General features: G+C 39.9%; 1 protein-coding gene across 3 annotated transcripts in view; it reads right to left on the reverse strand.

The window, feature by feature from the left end:
* Positions 1 to 18,265, reverse strand: part of LOC114287799 (protein argonaute 4A) — a 29,273-nt gene extending 11,008 nt beyond the window's left edge. The window contains exons 1-4 of one of the 3 annotated variants that reach the window (XM_082876690.1): positions 17,720 to 18,248; positions 17,235 to 17,337; positions 16,566 to 16,705; positions 16,071 to 16,184 (exon numbers count right to left, since the gene is read on the reverse strand). The gene's annotated coding sequence lies outside the window, so the exon portion shown is untranslated. Of the gene's footprint in view, positions 1 to 14,840; positions 15,480 to 16,070; positions 16,185 to 16,565; positions 16,706 to 17,234; positions 17,338 to 17,719 lie in introns of those variants that run through there. The other 2 variants (XM_082876685.1, XM_082876697.1) reach the window with 2 other exon arrangements.
* Between the last annotated feature and the right edge of the window lie 2,310 nt (positions 18,266 to 20,575).

The following is a 20,575-nucleotide window of genomic DNA, read 5'->3' on the forward strand; positions in this document are numbered from 1 at the left end:
CACTACTATGCCGAAAGGATGTAAGAGAATTATGTAATTCTCGATGTGTCTCACTCGGAGAATACAATACCTGCGCGGTTCGTCTGGTTGCACCAGCCTCAAATGAACCGTACATACAATATCGTGCCTGAAAGAAAGCAAACTTAACAGGTACGGATATCGTTAGCAATATGCAAAATGAATGCAAAATGATATGCGATATACAAAACTATGTATAGTAATGGAGATGAAAATGCAATGCAATTGAATCATAATCAAATCATGAGCGGCTCGAAACCACACAAATGTCAAATAGATTGATGGAAGTAACAAGTCCGTCTACCATAGAAAATGTGTGAGGACCCAGAATTTTTTCCCTCCGCTCGAGCGGAGGAGTTGACGCTCAAGCGGACTTTTGGGGTTCCCATCAATTTTGCAGATGGCCTGAGATTCTGGGAGTTGTGAATCTCCGCTCGAGCGGAGAAGTTGGCGCTCGAGCGGACTGCTTTATTGGTCTGTGCGCGCTCGAGCGGTTGAAGCGACGCTCGAGCGTGAAAAGTAAGATTACCCTTGGCATTGCAGTAGTATATTTGGAAACTTTCTATTTTATTTTGGAGTATTGATTGAGATGGTAATATGATGGCAAAGTAAGATAGGACCAAAAACCTTTAATTCGAACAATTTGTTTATGTTCAGCAGTCACTCTTTTGCCCTTTTCTTTTTCCACACTTTGAATTTGGATGTGAGGTTAGAACCATTGGAAGCTTACTTCTGGGGCTTCAATTTGGGCACAAGAACGACCTAAAGCGGAGTCCGGATGGGAGAGTTACACCTGTTTAAAGTTTCGAAATCTGTGCTGGGTACAGGTCCGCTCGAGCAGGAATTGGGACGCTCGAGCGGGAATAGCGGGTACAGCAGCTTAACATCGGGATTTCTAGATCATTCTTGATATTGTCCTTTCCCCTCTTCTTTTCTCTCCTTCAAGGTCCGAAACCCTAGCCCCAAAACCTTGATTTCCTTTACTTTGATCAACAATCCACCATGGTTTTGGCATCAAGAATGGAGAACAAGGGAGGATCGATGTTTTTACCCGATTAGAACTTGGATTTGTGAAGGCTTCTTCTCAAGCTCACTTCTTTGCTTGATTATTGAGGTAAGGGTTTGCATACTCTTCAATACTTATATCCATAGATAGATTTGTGACTTTTATTATCTAAATACACAATTTCCATATTTAGAGCATGTAGTGTATAGTATGAGATTTGGGGTTTTATGGTTTGAAGATGTTGGGAGTTAATTAATGGGTTAAAATGGTGAATTATGAGTCCTAGGTGTATAATCAATGGAAAAGTTGGAATAAAAAGTGTTAGGTTAATAAGTTCGATTATTTTTGAAATCTTCATATTTTCTTGAAACCCTAGGTTGTTTAAAGATGATAACCAATGAATTGGCCCAAATTGAAAGTAGAGTAATGAAATTGAGATATTGAATTAGATGTGTTCAAGTTTAATTGGAATTTGGGAATATTTGGAAATTATGTTTACAATTTGCGAATGAACCTTGTTATAAATGTTGGAATTCATGCTATCATGGAAAGGAAAAATTAGGAGAATAATTTAGTAAGGATATGGATGACATGAACTCGATTTTTGGAATGTTAAAATGAGATTCAAGGGTTTATTTTGTATTATGTTGAATTGCCAATAGTATTAATGAACTAAATGATGTACTATGATGAATTATGTTTGAATTACGTGACTTGTGTAGGATTAGCTACAAGGACGGACTACGCACCTGAACACTGTGAGTAGTAGTACAAAAATGTACATGTTACTTATTGTTGATAATTATTGTCACTAATGCTCTGTTCTTTGTAAGTGTTCTACGAATACTATAAAAATTGGAAAGTTATGTGACTCCATGTGAATTGGAAGTTATTTTGTTGTGTTACAAGTTTATAAGTTAAGTCTGTTATAAGTTTGCATATGTTATAAGTCAAGTATGTTATAAGCTCAAGAGCGTTACAAGTTTAATTGTGTGGCAAATTCAAGTATATACAAGTTTAAGTAAATTTGCAAGTTCAAGTATATACAAGTTAAAGTATGTTACGAGTTTTACGTATGCTACAAGCTCATGTATGTTACAAGTTCACGTATGTTAGAAATTCAAGTATGTTACAAGTTTAAGTACGATACAAGCTTAAATGTGTTACAAGTTTATGTATGATAGAAGTTCATGTATGTTCTAAGTTACGCATGTTGCAAGTTCAAGTATGGTTTCAAGTATATTTCAAGAATAGTTCAAGTATGGTTTCAAGTATATTACAAGAATAGTTCAAGCATGGTTTCAAGTATATTTCAAGAATAGTTCAAGTATGGTTTCAAGTATATTTCAAGAATAGTTCAAGTATGGTTTCAAGTATATTTCAAACATGTTTCACGTATGGTTCCCAGTATATTACAAGTTCAAGTATGTTTCAGGTATGCTTCAAGTAAGTTACGAGCTCAAGTATGTTTCAGGTATATTTTAAATATGTTACAAGTTTAAGTATGCTTTATGCTACTTTCAAGGGCTTCATGCCACTTTCAAGGGCTTTAATGCCAATATGTTTACAAGGGCTTCATGCCACTTTCAAGGGCTTCAATGCCAATATGTTACAAGGGCTTTATGCCATTTTCAAGGGCTTTAACGCCAACAAGTTTCAAGGGCCTTAGTGCCATATGTTACAAGGGCTTTATGCCACAAGTTACAAGGGCCTCGTGCCACACGTTTCAAGGGCCTCGTGCCACCATGTTTCAAAGGCTTTATAGCCATCATGTTTATGTTGCAGGATTGGGCTTAAGGCCATATGAAATGAAAACAGGAACAGATTAACTACATGATCTTCGCATTTATTTATGCATTGTTATGTATTATGTTTAAATTGTGCATTTATGTTTCATACTATTCACTGAGCCCGGCTCACCCTCTGTTATGTCTGTTTCTGTAGGCACTCAACCAGGAGATTCAACCTTCACCCGTGGCTTTTGTTACCCAGTTGTCAAACCCTGAGTATCAAAGCTATTAGATGTTGATTGTTCAAGTTATGGAGTTTTGCTAAGTTTTAATTTGTTACCCTAATTGTCTGTTAAGATCGGCGTATATGTATATGTACATAGCTATCTTCGGGTGCATGACAATGTATATTATCTGCATTATGTTTTGTTTGGGATCCTGGCATAGTAATGGTAGCTCAATGGATATGTTTATTATTATTATTATTATTATTTTACGCTATTATATACTATTAAATGCTTCCATTCAGGCCCCATAGATTATATTCATCAGGCTTTATGTCTTTTTTCTGAGGTGGTCATGCCCAAACTTTTAGGGGCGAGTTCTGGGGTGTGACAAAATGTGTCGCAACCCTCAAACCAACATACCAACGTGGAATACGCGCGTACACATGCAGAACTATGAGTGATGTAGACGGACACAAAAACAGGTAATTGGGTGGAATGACATAGGTGGGGAAATGACCCGCTGAAAAAAGACTAATGATCCTAGTGTTGGATGCAAAAATTGCACTACAATGTAATATATATGATGGATATGGCGCGCGAGCCAAACCAAAACTTGCCTAGGAAAGGCATGGACACACACAAACAACGTCTAACATACAACGGTCATACAGAACTATGAGTGTATAGACGTAAAAAGTATGGGAACATACCAGACCAAGCTCAACATGGAAAGGCGCAAGCCCTAGATGGAAGTGATGCGGTGAATACATGCAAACTACAATGCACTATTTACAAATATGCAATGGAATGGATATTTACAGCGGAAATGCATGACATATGCATTATATTACAAATATGCAATGGAATGGATATTTACAATGGAAATGTATGACATATGCACTATTTACAATGAAATGCATAACATATGCACTATCTACAATGATGCATGACATATGCATTATTTACAATGTAATGCAAATGATGCATGTTTTTTTTTTAAATGCGCGACAGCGCGCGGCGTAGGACGCATGATAATACATGAATTTTAAATGCGCGGCAACGCGCGGTTATTGAGATACATGATGATGTAAATGGACTGTGCACATCAATGCACTAAAGGTCTTGCACCTTCCGAGGATTTAAGATCTCCTAGACCGTCGTATGTGCAGGACGGTGTGATGCGTAAAATAGCGCGATTGAATGCATGCAAAATGCAATGAGATGCGCAAGATAGCGCGATTGAATGCATGCAAAATGCGATAAGATACGCAAAACAGCGCGATGCGTTAGACAACGCGAGTGCACAAGACAGTGCGATGCGTAAGATAGCGCGATGGAATGCATGACAGTGCAATGATTTGAAATGCACCAGACAGTGCGATTGATTTGAAATGCACAAGACAGTGCGATTGATTTGAAATGCACAAGACAGTGCGATTGATTTTGAAATGCACAAGACAGTGCGATTGACATGTGATGCACATGGGGCAACTTTTGAGTTTTGTAAAAGCCAAAAGGATACGGAAATGATACACCTTGCACGAATTCGAGTGCCACGCACAGAAGACACGATCCGAGGTCAAAACGGAGGCCGGTTGCGCGTTGGGGAGGCACATTTCTTGCACCGTCTTGAGCAATGAAGGCCCTGAACCACACATATAACCCCAAAAAGAATATAGGAGGCTCCAAAACCACTGTAAGAGACCACCGGATACCCACCGACCATCAAAATGCATCATCGGCCGTCCATCGGCCATCACAAAATTCCACCGGCACAATATTTTGCCGACCGGCCAACAGTGTGGCCGACCGGCAAAATGTTCCTGTATCGGGGCAGTTCAGTCATTTGGCCACGGGTCTTTTAAAATAGGGCTTCTAGCCCTATTTTCTTCACTTCCTCTTGCTCGAAATTTCTCCCCGTCTCTCTCTAGATCATTTTGCTCCTTTGATTTCCTCGTTTTCTTGCGTTCTAGCCTCTATTTCGTCGTCCGATTCGCGAATACCTTCGTGTTTCGAACTTTTTGAACCGAACGAAACTTCGTTTCGGTGTCTTGTTTTTGATTTCCGCCACTCGAGGCTTGTTTCCCTTGATTTTTTCTCGATATCTGTGCCTTTTCCACACTTCGGCTTTTTCGGCCTTTTTCGGCCCTCTCGGGGTTGACTTTTTGTTGACTCTTCGCATTCTCGCTCGGTTTTTCGTCTTCCGGCCATTTTCACATTCTCTTCGAGATGGTGGACGATCTTCCATAGGGCAGGACCCCTCCAGAGCACGAGATGGATCCCGAGGCCGAGCCCTTGCCACTTCACATCCGGCCGTTCAATCCGGAGACCTACAGGCCAGTGGTTCATGTGATGCTCCCCAATGGACTGCGCCAGTTCAGGGGCTTTGAGAGGGGCGTCGCACCTGAGCTATTACTACGTGAGCCTACCTCTCATCTGTCCTTCGGCGCTACCGAGGTAACATTCTTTCCTCTGCTTTACTTTCCGCAATGTAGAATATAAAACTGCCGTAGCTGGTTATATTTTGTAACTGCTTAATTCTGATACACTGATGCACTGTACACTGTAGTTGATCGCAAACAAACTTACAACCGGTATCTGTTTGAAACTTACACGTGCACACACACTGCACTGACCCTGAATCACCCAAACGCACGGCGCACACTGTATTTCACTGCATACACACTGGTACCCGGTATCTGCTTGAATCTGAAAACATGCACACATGCTGTATATCTGTATGCTTCTAAAAACTGCATTTTGAATATTGCCTCGTAATTGTTGTTTTTGATTACAGGGGGATTCCCATACCATCCGCGAGTATGGGAACGTCGTTGCTCAGGACTGGTACATAGAGCTGCCAGACGCGGTTCGCCATATCGTCGATGAGGCCGGTTTCGGCATCTTCTACAGGGGGCTCTCCCGGCTTACGACCTGTAGGCCCTTGCTTGCTGCTTTAGTGGAGAGGTGGTGGGATACCACCAACTCCTTCCACTTTTGGTGCTCAACAGCTAATTTTCGAGGCTCTCGCTGCGCGCTTTACCTCCCGAACTTTCGTCTCGCATTCGTTTTGGTTTGTTTTTGGTACAAACCTTGTTTTCCTTGTTTGAAAGGTGGTACAAGGGTGGGAGACCAGTATTTCCCCTTGGAGACCACTTTTCCTCCTGCCAGCCGATTTTCTGGTTTGACAATTGGTCTCCCTGGTCTTTGGACCATCAAAAGTGGTCGGCCACCACACCATTTGCTTGTTTTCATCCTCTGGACTCTCTCCCACCATGGCCGACCAGTTGTTGTTATGGGAGACCACTTCAAGTGGTCGGCCAATTTTGTCACCTTTTTGAAGATATTTTCCTCCAGTTGGCACAGCTGGAGGGCACAGAGACCATCCTCCATACACGCGTATAGAGAGATGGCCTTGAACCTTAGCTTCTTGGAGAAGCTTTTCTTTTCATTCTCTATAAGAGAGAACCACCTCCTCCCTCCTCTAGGTTCAAAAAAATTTCCTTAAGAGTTATAGATACACCCTTGTATCTATCTTGCCCTTTACTTCATTTTTGTGCTTCAAAAGTGTAGTTTTGTCTTACTTTAGCACACAAACACACACTCAAACACCATCCCTTAGTTGCTGAGCTGCTTAGGAGTTGTTTTTGGTGTTCTTAGGCTGGTTTGAGCTCAAAAAGGGTGCTGGAGTTGCAGTAGTAAAGAAGGTCTTTAAGGGTGAGTCTTTAACCCTTAAATCCCCCATTCTTGCTTAAGCTTTTAGACCCTTTTGCATGTTGTTTTGAGCTTAACTTCCTACTATAAAAAGTTCAGTTTTTTGGTGCTTAAGATCTTTGTTTAAGGTCACTTTTTCATTTGGGGTTGTCTCCCCCCTCTTAGGCCTTGTTAGGCCTTGTTTTGGGCCATCCCTTTAGGCCCTTGTTGTAGCCTTTGCATGACCTTTCTACCACTAAAATCTAGAGGATTTTCAGTGGTGGAAAGGTGGTTTTGGGGTTTCAAATAGGAGAGGGTCATCCCCTCTCCTTGTATTTTGAATACTTGCCATATATGCCTCATGTGTGAGCATGTTTGTTAAGCTCGTGTTGGCTTGTTCTTAGCATGTATTTGTGGTTATTTTGCTGAGGCTTACCACTTTTTTTGCTTTGTTTGGTCATCCCTTGCATGGTTAATACACTTGTAGTGTAAATCACACACACTAGCTTTGTATGCTTCATGAAGTAACATGTCATTCTAGCTTGTGTTGAGTCCATTTCAGTATGCTCATGGGCTTGTTTTACCATGTCATACATTTGTTAGGGTTTGGTTTGGTCACCGCTTGCATGTTCCATGCACTTGTAGTGCAATTCCATGAAATAGCCTAACATGCGTCATGCCTTATCATGTCATTGTAGCATGCTTTTGGCTTAACTTCATGAAGTTTTTGTCCATGTTTTAACATGATTTAGCTTTGTTTTTAGTTGTTTTGGCCATGCATGACTTACTTTGTATAGCCATAGTTCAACTTAGCTTGTTAGCTTTGTGCATCAAGTCCACTAGCCTGCATTACTTGGACTATTTGAATGATTTGGCATCATTTATTATGTGATTTCAGTCCATGTTTCATGTTCATGTACTTACATTTGTCACTCATTCAATGCGTTGGAGGGTTTGCCCCTTTATGTCTTAACATGAACCATTGCGTAGGCCTTCATGCCTTACCTTGCGAGCCATCATTTCAGTGCTTATTTGGGGTTAGTTTTTCATGATATAACTCTGATTTTTGTTGGTTAAGTCATTCCATGCTTGGTCTTAATATGTGTAGCGTAATCTACCTTATTTGCCTTGTATGCATCATGCCTTATGCCCCCTCATGCTAGCTTGTTTTGGCTTCCTTCCGTGCATGGTTTAGACTCATTTTGACATGTTCTAGGACTGTTTTAGGTTGCCTTGGTCACATTCTTTGTGCTTTGTATAGCTGTAGTGCAATTGGCCTTGTTAGCTTTATGCTTTGTTGACTCATGCATGCTATCTTTGAGCTATTTAGATGATTTGGAATCATTTAATACTTCATTTTAGAGCTTTTAGCATTGCCATGTTCTCACTTCTTTCATGCTTTGAATGCCTTTAAGTGTTGTGTATTGTTGCCTAGCTTATGGGCCAATGTGTATGCCATCTTGCCTAGGTCTTTGAGCCTCCATCTTAGCATGTTTTGGTCTTTGTTTAGACCTAATTAAACTTTGTCCATGATTGGTTCAATCATTTGTGCCATGTATTGCATGCCCTTTGTGTAGTCCTTTTAATGGCCTTGTGCCTTAGGCCCTCTCGCACGCTTTACTTGTGTCGTTTGAATGATTTGGCATCATTTCACACTTGATTTCAGAGCCTTTAGTGTTGTCACACTTCCATGTTTATCGCTTCTTCATCATGCTTGGGAGTTGTGCTCTTATGCTTACTTGATAGGCCTTTGCATTGTGTATGCATTTACTTTGTACTTTGTGTCTTAATTTTATCACCAATGGCCTCTATTTTGGGCATGGATGAGGCCTATCCATTTTGGTTTAAGTCCATTGTGCATTGTGTATGCCATGTAGTTCATAGCATTGAGTATGCCATGTTGTTTGCATGATTAATTTCACATTGTGTATGCCATTTTCATCGCATTATGTATGCCATATACTTTGCATTGTGTATGCTAGTTGCATCGCATGTTTGCATGCTTAAGTTACATAGCATTGTGCATGTCATGTTTGTGTTGCATTGTGTTTGGAATAGGTATTAGTCCAAACATGGGAAAAGAGGGACGTTTCATACTTAAAGTGATGAAACGTGCCTCGATTCTCGGTCGCCAACGCTTTTGATCATACATGATAGAGTTCTAGGCCTTATGTGTTTACTTGTGCATTCATTTTCCATATTGAATTGTGCAACTTCGCCTCTCGACCATCATGCATTGAAATGCGCGATTGGTGGCCCGAGAGTCGAGAACCACACTCCCTTGAGCTCATGACATGATAGGGAGGGTGGTTGTGCACACATACCTTGCAAATACATTGACATGCCCTTTCTTGCTCTCTGTTGCAGCAAACTAGAGTTTAGCAGCAACAACTGGTCGGCCAGCCAGAAAAACTAGCTGGCCAACCACTTTTTCTAGCTTTCTGAAAGAAAAGTGGTCGGCAGGTGGCTGGAGAGACCAAAAGTGGTTAGCCACCCTCCCATAGGACTCCCAAGGTGAAGTTTCAGCTTTCTGGAGCTTGGTACAAGTTTCTAAGGACAATTGAAAACAGAGGCAAATCGGGGCATCGCATTGGATTTCCAAACGAGGCGACCAGGCTTGCATGCATTCCTCTCCCTCTGAGGCTCCTGATTTACTGCTTTCCGTAGCTGCCATGCTTAGATAGCTAGCTTTTGCTTTGTTTTGTACCTTAATAGTTAATGCGTTTAGCTATTTAAATTTGTTTTGTAATAGTTAGTTAACTAGGATTAGTTAATTAATTGTGTTGTAATAATTAGTTTAATTAGCTTAGATTAGCTAGTTAGCTATTCGGTCCCTCCGTCGAGAGGGCCAATTGTTTTAATAAGCGTGCGTGTGTGTGATGCATGTCTTCCAACTCCCATTTCTTTCTCCTTTTTACTTAACCGCTTACGATGGTTAGTTTTAGGGCATATTTTGTTTAGCATACCTTATGCTCGCATGCGTGCATTCATTCATCTGTTTTGCATGCACCGGGCTCGGCGCATCATACTAACCAGCATTTTCTTTCAATACATTTACTTGAATACGTGTTCAACTGCATGTACCAAGTTGCATTTCACATGCTATCTTAGAATAGTCGAGCCTATTTTAATTGCATTCTTGCATGTGTTGCATTAGCTATCTTAACATGAACTAGGATCATGCATGATTTCTAACTAGTTCTCTGTTCTGGCTCGGAGTACACTGTGAGTGTTTACGCTTTAGCATACTGCATGTGTGTTAATACTGCCATGAAAGCATGCTTGCCATGAGGCTAATTGCTTATTTGCTATAACTGCCTAAATGCCTTTGGGTGAAGGTTGGATTACTTGAATTAGAACAATTTATTGAAATCCCGAATTTAGCCTACTTGCGAGTAGAAAACTTCAAACCATTTTCAAACGAATATGCAATGTTGTGCGCATCACGTAGTAAGATTAGCTAATTAACCGAAATAAGAGCACTTGTGTTTTCAAAAACAAAATATCATGTTTAGTACAGACCGATCTTTAATCGGGCGAGAGGGGGTGCTCATTGCATGACCTTCCCCTCTCGTACCCAAGTTCTCGAGCCGAGACAACTTTGGTGATGACGGACACGTGGCCTTCGGCACGAGTCAGGGTTTCCTAAATTCCCCCAAAATAAAATATTTAGGTGGCGACTCTGTATCTAACAAATCAGTCCATGTTTGACACTTCTTTATTAAAAATCAGTTTTCCAAAACGATTTGTCGAATTTGGACTCTTTAGTGATTTATCGGTCTTACATCGCACATTGTAAGATTAGATTCAGAACCGTGACATTTGAGTCCGAACAGTAGTAGCTCAGAGAACAAGACGAGATTCGCCTCCGCGCCTCGCTGGCGCACGCGCGGATGTCGGGGAGTTCTCGGGAGCGCGTCTACACTAACGTTCAATTTGAACACATATAATGTAACACAAAGGAATGCTTATCTTGCCTCTTTTACTTATCAAATTTGTTTACACATTTTAGTTACCAACCATCCTTTCATCACATTAAGTCCAAATGGTGAATTAAGTCCTCTAAGTGGAAAGAAAGCTCTAACCAAAGGTTGTTTTAGGCATGAAAGAAACCTCATGTCGTTGGTAATGAACCCCCAAAGGGATTAAACTATTAAGCACAAAACCTCAATTTCATGTTTTAAACAATCAAATGGTTTGAACCATTTTCAAAGCAAAAAAATATATATATAAATCCAAGAAAGGAGGAAGGTTGCAGAGATGATTAAGTGCTGAAAATGAGTGATAAAAGCATAAGCCAATGCTATCAACTCAAACAAGAAGGTGTCTAGAGCCTAAATCACCAAGCTTGTGAGGACTATTGCACTACAACCATGCAAAACAAGACTCAATTGACCCAAATAGCCCAAAATAGAGCTAAAGTAGGCTATTTCAGAGGCAAAAACATGCTAGAATTAAGCTAAGCTAAGCTAGAAAAACATGCTAACATATGAAGTTAACTAGACTAGCAAACAAGACACAAGGAGGGGAGGCTAACCCCTCCAATTTTGGACTTCAAAATGAGTTTTTTGCCACTGAAAAACCTCTGAAATTCAGTGATTAAAGGGCCAAAAAAAGGTAGTTTAAAATGGGAAACAAAAGTGCAAAGGCCTTAACAATAAGGGATAAAGAGGGATGAACCACCCCCTAACCTTTAATGGCCCAAAACACCAATTTCAACCCATGAAAACCAAGTTTTTTTATAGCTCAAAACAGCCCATAACAGTAGGGAAAAGATGGAAAAACAAATAAGGAAAGCAAGCTTAAAAGGCTAGTATTATACCTCTTGAAGAGAAGAGTGGTTCCAAGCAACAATTCAAGCCAAAAACAACTTGTAGAGCTCCAAGAGGGCCTCAAACAACCTCAGCTCAAAGAAGATCACTTTTGGTTAAAGGTTGATATGCAAAAAAGTAGTGTAAGTAGGCAAAGGTGTAGAGAATACAAAAGAGAGAGAGAGAAAGGGAAATCTAGAGAGAGAGAAAAAAAAATTTGCGTCTTAATTCTTCCAACCTTAAAACATGAGAGAGGGTCTCCCTATCTATACAAAAAGGATTTGTAAACAAAGAGATCCAGCCCTCCACGTGTGGGCAGATGTGTAGACTCGACTTTCTTCGCGCCCCCTTTCAGAGAGCTCGAATTGGTCTTACAGTTCGGACTCTTGTCACGGTTCTCTCACAAAGTGTAATGTGAAACTGATAAACACCAAAGAGTCCAATCCGACAAATCATTTTGAAAAATTGATTTTAAATCAAATAATGCCAAAATTGGACTGCTTTGCTAGATTACAGAGTCGTCACCTAAATATTTTGTTTTGGGGAAATTTAGGAAACCCTGACTCGTGCCAAAGGCCATGTGTCCGTCATCACCAAAGTTGTCTCGGCTCGGGAACTTGGGTACGAGAGGGGAAGGTCCTGAAATGAGCACCCCACTCGCCCGATCAAAGATCGACCTCTGCTATCATGATATGTTATTTTATAAACCGCATGTGTTCTTATTTCGGTTATTAGCTAACTTTACTATGTGACGCACACAAGCAATTATAGACGAAATCGCAAGAATTGGAACAAATCAACTCATGTTTGCTTTCGAAAATGGTTTGAAATTGCCACCCTCAAGTGGGCTTAGAAAATGCGGATTTGCCACCCTCAAGTGGGCTTAAAACATGATTATTTGCCACTTCGCAAAGTGGGGCTAAAACTCACAATCATCGAATTGTTCCAATTCAAGCAACCAAGCCTCCATCCACAGGCATTCATGCAGTTTAGTATATAAGCACATAGCCTTATGGCAAGCATGCGAAACATGGCAATATGGCAATTACACTCATGCAAGCATGCTAAAGCGTAAAAGCTTACCAAGTACTCCAAGCCAAAACAAAAACTAGTTAGAAACAATACATGATCCTCACTATGTTAAGATGCCTAATGCAACATATGCAATAATGCAACTAAATAGGCTCGGCTATTTAATCATGGTATTTGCAACAATTTGATAACATGCTTTGAAACACGTATTCAAATAAGTATTGAAATTGCATTGCAGTTTGAATGATGCGCCGAGCCTCGGTGCATGCAAGACAAATGAATGATGCAAACATGCAAGCACAACGCATGCTAATCGAAAATGTCCCTAACTAACCATCGTAAGCGGATAAATAAAAGGGAGAAAGACGTGAGGTTGAAAGACATGCACACAGACACGCACACTTATTATAATATTGTGCCCTCACGAAGGAGGGTCCGAATGAATAAGCTAAGCTACACTAAGCTAAGCTAATCTAACTAATCTAATTAAACTAATTAGACTAATTATTACAAACCAATCAAATAACTAGTAAACTACTTACTAATTATTACAACACTTAACTAATTAGCAAACTAATTAATCAAATTACAAAACCATGCTAACTAAACACGCAAAGTGCTAAACTACACTGCCTCAGCTCTGCTTTGGAAAGTAGAAGATGCATACACTCAGCTTCCGCCCTGAAAAGCCTTCCGATTTACTCTTGAGAGGCTCTATTTGCAGGGTTAAACTTGCTCCAAGAACTTTTTGCTCCACCTTACCAATTCAATGTTAAGGACTACACCAGTGGCCTGCCGGCCATTAATGCTTGCTGCCGGCCATCTGTCGGCCAAAAGTGTACTATGCCGGCCAAGGATGAAGCCACTGCCAGCCATCAGTGAGCCACTGCCAGCCACTGGTGTATTGAATCACCACACTACAAGAGAGCACAAACAGAGAAAAATGGAGAGTTTTCCAAGGATATGTTTGTACTGTGCCCCTCCATATCATCTCAAAACATCAAAGGAGTGGCATTCTTGGATCCAAAACCACTAACCGAGCATCTTCGATGCATGTTCGCCAAAGATCCAAGGAGTACAATTTCAATAAATGCACAAAACAAGACTCGAGGCCATCACCTTATCATGAATGATCAAAGGCAATGGGGACAAAGGAGATTGGATCATTTCACCACTTTGAGTATGAAATGCTCCAATCTACCTTGGCAATGGGGACAAAGGAGATTGGATCATTTCACCACTTTGAGTATGAAATGCTCCAATCTACCTTGTGTTCAATATAACGTTCGATTGAACACATGCAATGCAAACACAACATGCTTATCTTGGTCATGTTTTACTTGTTTGATTTTGTTTACTCATTTTAGCATTACCAAGTCATTCTTTAACCGGTTAAGTCCAAGGTGAGTGTTCTCTAATGAGAGAGGGGTCAACCAAAGGATGGTTTAAGAGAAGAGAGAGATCATGCCTTTGGTTAAGAGGAACCCTCAAAAGAGGGTTAAAACCATTGAGCACAAGCTCTATCTCAAGCTTAAACACAACCTTAAGGTTAACCAACCCCGAAAGAAAATTAAAAAGTGAAGAAATGAGGGAGGTTGCAGATATTTTAGTGCTCAAATGGCATGAAAAATTATATTACAACATGTAAGCAACTCATGCACAACATGTTCAAAAGCCAAAAACACTAAACTAGTGAAGAGCACTACACTAGAGGCATGCAATACAAAGCCCCAAAGGCACAAACACCTTAAAACAGTCCTAAAATAGTTTAAAAAGAGTTCTAAAACATGCTTGAAGTAAGCTAAAAAATGCTAGAATGAAAGTCTAACACATAGCACAAACTAGACTATTAAGCACAATTGCACTAAAAGCATACAAAACAAGCCTCAAGTGGCCAAACCAGCTCAAATTAGAGCTAAAGCAAGTCAAAAAAGTAGCAAAAACATGCTGAGATCAAGTCACAAAATGGTAAAAAAAACATGCTCACATGTTAGGCTATCTACACTTGCAAACAAAACACAAGGAAGGGAGGCCACCCCCTCCTATTTTGGACCTCAAAACAAAATTTGTACCACTAAAAATCTCCTGAAATTCAGTGGTTAAAAGGCCAAAAAAAGTTGTTTTAAAAACTTTGAAAGATGGCATAACACTTTAGCAAGCAACCTACAAGAAGGGTGGACCACCCCTAACTCCAAAACAAACCTCAAACCACCATTTTAAATCATAAAAATAGGGATTTCAGAGGTCAAAAATCAGCCTCAAAATTGCAAGCAAAGATGGCCAAACAAGTATTTAAATTAAGCTAAAAATACAAGTATTCTACCTCTTTGAAGACAAGATGCTATTTAGGCAACAAAGGCAAGCCAAACCAAGCTAATATCCTCTTCTAGAGCCCAAATAGGACCTCAAGCAACCTCAACACCAAGATGATCAAGTTTGATCAAGGGTTTCTATGTAAAAGTGTAGAGAATTTAGGCTTTAAGGCAATATATTTAAGAGAGAGGATTCTACAGAGAGGGAGAGAGAGAGAGAGAGAGAGAGAGAGAGAGAGAGAAATTTTTGTCTTCAAAATTTCCAACCCCTTGCATGCAAAAGGAAGACGTCTATATATAGAAGATACAAAATCCTCTCAAAGTGATCCAACCATCCATGTGCAAGCAGATGCTCCAATCTGTGCAAACAGCTGGCACAAAATATCAGAAAATATCTACTGATGCACTGGTGGCCAACCGACCATCCTAATTGATGACCGGCAGGGCACTTCAATGGCCGGCAAGCCAAAACCATGGCCGACAGTGCCTTATCATGGCCGGCAATGCATCAAGAATAACATGCTGGAAGAACCAAAACATGGTCCAAAAATGAGATGGAATTGATGCAGGGTTTGGAAAGCTCAAACCTGTGGCGTTTTGCCACGGAATACAAGCGCTTGATGAACAATCAAACTTGTCACTGGATGTACCTGCAAGAACATCCAAGTCTTGAGGATGGTCAAAAATGGGGTGTCTACAAGATGCAAGCCTCTATACAACCAGCTGGCACAACTGGCACAAAATATCTGCAGAAAACTCTAGTGGCCGGCAAGGCATCATTGATGGCCGGCAAGTCAGAAGCCCTGGACGGTAGCCCTCATAGATGGCCGGCAAGCCACCAAAGATTGCAAGAGGGAGAGACCAAGACGTGGTCCAAAAAGGAGACAAAATGGATGCAGGCTTTAGAAGGCTCAAACCTGTGGCGTTCCGCGGAGGACTTCGAACGCTTGGTGAGCAACCAGACTCATTATCGGAGGTACTCACGCATCTACTTTAAAGTTGATAAGAAATTCACTCAAACATTTAGTTTATTATAAGAAGACTTAAAATACCACAGCAAACAGATTTTACTAAAGTAAAATTTAAAAGGAATATTAAAGGACTAATTACTAGTTGAATGGTGAACTGGCATGGATCACACATCTAAACAGGAAAAATAATTACTCAATATGAAAAAGCAAGAATTCAATAAATCAAAATTTAGAAAGGTAATCCTAAAGCCAACCATTGAGAGTGTTTACCTTAAAAGCATTGGGGATTGTGTTAGTCATTTTATCCAGAACAAAACCTCTTGCTATTGTTCCCAATATTCCGGAGACAATTGTGATCCCTTGAAAAACCAAATCTAGGTCACTCTGCCAAAAGACCCAAGTTAAGTGTTTTTACACCTACTTTATTTTATTTGAAATTATCTTTTAACATGCAATAAGCACAAAAGAAAGATGAGTCAGTTGTCATATAGAGTGATATAAAACTATTCTTATTACAAAAAATAAAATAAAAATCCTTGAAATTTACCATGTGATATATATTATATTAGTTCTGACATATAAGGCTTCTCATTATTAAATATATGAATTGTAGGATCACTATGCTACACTTTTGGAAAATATAGATATGCTTAATGAAGCTCATATGTCCTGTCCATTTCTGGGGAAAAAGGCATTCTCAAAGATTAATAAGCCAAGGTTTTAGAAACGTATGGCATTTAACCAACAGAGAAAATAGTATATTACATTCAGTGTCAAAACTATCATAACATCCTTTGCTGCTTTAGACTTGGCAGCTTTCTCCTTTGCCATAGACCAACTTTCTTTGATTCTTCTTCATGAATATTTTCGCTTCTTGTTTGACATAGCTTTTCAAGACTCGCAGCCTATTAAGAATGTATGAAGATCAATAGAGAAAAGAAGTGCATTGTAAAATCTTTCTCAGTTGGACACTCATGACAGGGAACGTACACAAAACAGTTTTTATTCTTTGATGTAATACAAGATGAAGCAAAGGCTTTTAAATTTTCTAATGTAATAAAATCTACACATCAAAATGAATTAAGGAAATGCCAAGTATCAACTCACTCACTGACCAAACTAAAATGATAGCTATGGCTATTTGAAGCAATAAGTAACTATCACCACCACTTCATTTCTTTGGACATAAAACATTTTCGAGAAAAAAGTTTTCTGCATTTAACCTTTGGTATGAGCACGATAGAAAATGGAAAACAAAAATCAACAGAAAATGTTTCAAGCTTATTTAGGCGAACAATTTTTCCATGAAAATCCTTTAAGCCATTGTCGCTTTAAGCCATGGGAAAATAAGGTTTCACTTTTAATAATAGTATATATATATATATTTAAAAAACACCTACATGAAAACAATATAAAAGTATAGTAAGAACCAACCATTCTTAGTGGCATTTTATCAAGCACCTAGGAGGCATAAATAACATATGCACAGTTTTCTTCTCTGCTAGAGACATCCCAAAATAGAGATACATAGAGATACCTAAGCAAACACATATACACAAACATACCCAAATTGAGAATATAAAATTTCTACTGAAATTCTTCAATTGCAAAATAGGTGTTTAATGTCAAATCTATACATAATAGAATTACTTTAAGTATATTAAAAGCATCATCACCAAACTTAAAATCCAAAAATAAATAAATAAATAAATCATGACTTCACGGTGAATTCAGCCACTCAAAGCAGCCAAAATTGATATATTTCAAGTTTATAGAAATATCAAACACAGTGAAGAAATATTTATGTTCAGTAAGAACCACAGATCAAATATATTCTGAAGCGACTTCTTGATGAAATCGTAAAAAGCATTTATATCAGTAAGTGGATCAGACCCTTTTTGCAGTATATTCAATCATACTTTTCAAAATCACAACCTCATCCTCTTCACTCCATAGCCTCTGAAACAATTGCTTCTTCGTATCATCACCAGTCTTCTTCTCCGACTCCTCATGAATAACCACATCAGAATCCACCGCTTTCTTCTTCGCCTTTTTTGATTCGTAGTTGTTGTTGTTCTTGCTCGTCATAGTCCTTTTTGCTGCAGATTTTGCCAAACCAGGCTTGGATCTAGGTTTCTTAGTAGCTTGGGAGGATTGTCTTCCATGGGTTTCGAAGCAAGAGGCTTGATGCGAGGATTGGTAGAAGGGGAGTCTGATTCAGAGCCAGAATCGTATTCAGATGAAGATTGGGGATTTAGTGTTATGGTCTGAGCGATCACTAGTTTCTTTAGAGACAAAAAGGTTTTTCTGATGAAGTCTTCTTGAGTTGGTTTTATTCAGATTCAGAGTTGTCGTACCGTCAATCACCGCTGAAGAGAGATTGAATCCCTTCGAACTAGTTATCTTAGGATTAGAATCTATTAGAAGCCAAATAGTTGATGTATATGTTCTTTTCTTAATATTTTTATTTTTATTTTGGTGAATTGGCGCCAGAAATTTCATTTTGTCGTTTTTTTTTTGGTCATACTATTCACGACATAAATTATGCGTCGCAAAAAGTATAATATTTTTAACGGCAAGCGTTGTGTGTGCTGTGAAAAGTGCAATACTTTTCACGGCTGGCATATGTGTCGTGTATAGTTGATGGATTAACAACATGCCATGTGCATGTCATAGAAAGTTTTATTATTTACGGCAAACATTGCAAGCTGTAAAAAAATCATCATTACTACCATTAACAGCCTACGCAATAGACACGCCGTGGTTGGAAAATCATTCATGACGTGCAAAAAAAATAAGTCATAAAAGTGAGAAATAACGTCGTGCATTTATTGTAGTGAACCATTATCAACTCAACTGTCATATTCATTTATATTTGACCAGGCCATCTTTCTCCATTATCAGTTAGCTCGGTTGTGTAATCTTTATGTTGGTAGAAGGGTCAGTATGGCGGATGCAGTTGTGGGCAGTTATTGATCTTCTAATTCGGGGTTGTACATCTTGAGGATGGGTTTTGAGTGTGTCAGGTAATGGCCATTTCCAGAAACAATTTTGAAAAGTTTTATAAAAGTTGATTGTGTTCAGCATTTTACCCTTGTAAAACTTGGACCATTTTGGGACCAAAAGGAAAATTTTTAGTACTCGCAACTTTAATTTTATTGATTTAACACAAGTACATTCTCTAACTCTCTAATTTAAATCAAAGTTACTTTTACATCACAAAACTTAAAAAGAAAGATCAAAGCAGTAAAACTAGGGGCACAACTAAGTCATGTAGCTCTATGTCTTCTGCTTGCACCCGTGGAAGTTTCCGTAGCTAAAGATGGCCCAACTTGTTCTTCAACCTCAAGCCAAGCTAAACCCTTTCCAGAAAGGGCGTAACTGAAGCTAGGGGCAGGGGCCAGAAGCTCCCTTGTCCTCCAACAAGTGAGGTATCGAGGCAAGTGTGAACCATGGATGGGAAATGAAGCCGGGTATTCCACTTCCTCATCTGGACATGTCTAACCATGTTCAAACTAGCGTCTAAACCGAAAGGGGAAATAGAACACGTAGTGTGTGAGGCTAATCAACTGTATACCCAGCTGACGGGACATGCTGTAGCTCATCTCAGCTGAAGTATGCTAGGGACAACGCCAAGTTATGTCAGTTGCAGATCTGCTGCACATCCAATTACACCACAACCCTTCTACTAGCCGTTGGCGAAAGAAGTAAGCTCTGGCCGAGTACTCAAGGCAAGGGTCCACTACTTGTAGTTTATCCATAAGCCATACCTAGTGAGGGATGAAAAATAAGAAAGATTAAAGAATAGAGAGGTGTACGATGAGGGAAAAGTAAGGAAGAGGTTTTGTGAGAAAAACAGAGATTGAGTGTCGAGTGATGCGAGGAATCATAAATCAAAAGGGTGGGCAACAATACCTGAAGAAGTAGTGGACTCTCGGCAAAGCGGGTAGTCTCTCACCAATGGAAGGCGTCCAAACCCATCAAGGTTTCAACCAAGGCTAGGCCCATGCAACTCTTACCCTCTTTCAAACATTGGGCCACTTTGATCAACCAGATGTTAGCTCCGCCGAAACTAAGGGCAAGGAGGAATTGCGCAAGCAAACATAAACAGAGAGTATTTTGCCAATAACCTCGCCAGAGAAGGTCGTCCCTATTTCCAATAGCAGAAAATCAATGAACTAAGCCAGGGATGTCTAGCTCCCCATTATGGGCCAAGGACCAAGCCTCATGTGTTGAAAACGCACACATCCGTCCCAAAGCCTGGGCATGGCCAAAATGAGGCTAAGGCCTAATTTCTTCTTTACGCCGGGATTCCATCAATGCTTGAAATTCCTCGATCGTCAGACATATCTCTTGTGATCCAAAGGGAAACACATGTGTGATCGGGTTCCAGCATCGAGCAGCAGTGTGGAGGAACAAAAAACAAACCAAAGTACGGCTCAGAAAAAGAACGTTTAGGCCAAAACTGCGAAAGTTCACCTTTTCCGAACCATCCAAAGTGACTATCCAGTGTCGAAGCCTATTGTTGAGAAGAGTCTCCATCTTGAGAGCAAAATACCAAGGACTTGCTGTTCTGCCAGGAAAACAGCTTGGGAGCACCTTTTATAGACTTTGAGAAAGAGCAGTGCATGACAGCTAGACAGCACTGACCGACCTCATTTTTGGGCCCGGTCGTGCCTATTTGGACCCGGTCGGGGTCTAAATGTTGGCCTAGGTCAGTGCAGTTGCAGAAAAGGGCTGGCCTTTGCTTCGGTGTACTATGGCTGTACTTTGAG

Source organism: Camellia sinensis, chromosome 1, assembly GCF_055761805.1.
Source record: "Camellia sinensis isolate YWXY chromosome 1, ASM5576180v1, whole genome shotgun sequence".
Lineage (NCBI taxonomy): Eukaryota > Viridiplantae > Streptophyta > Magnoliopsida > Ericales > Theaceae > Camellia > Camellia sinensis.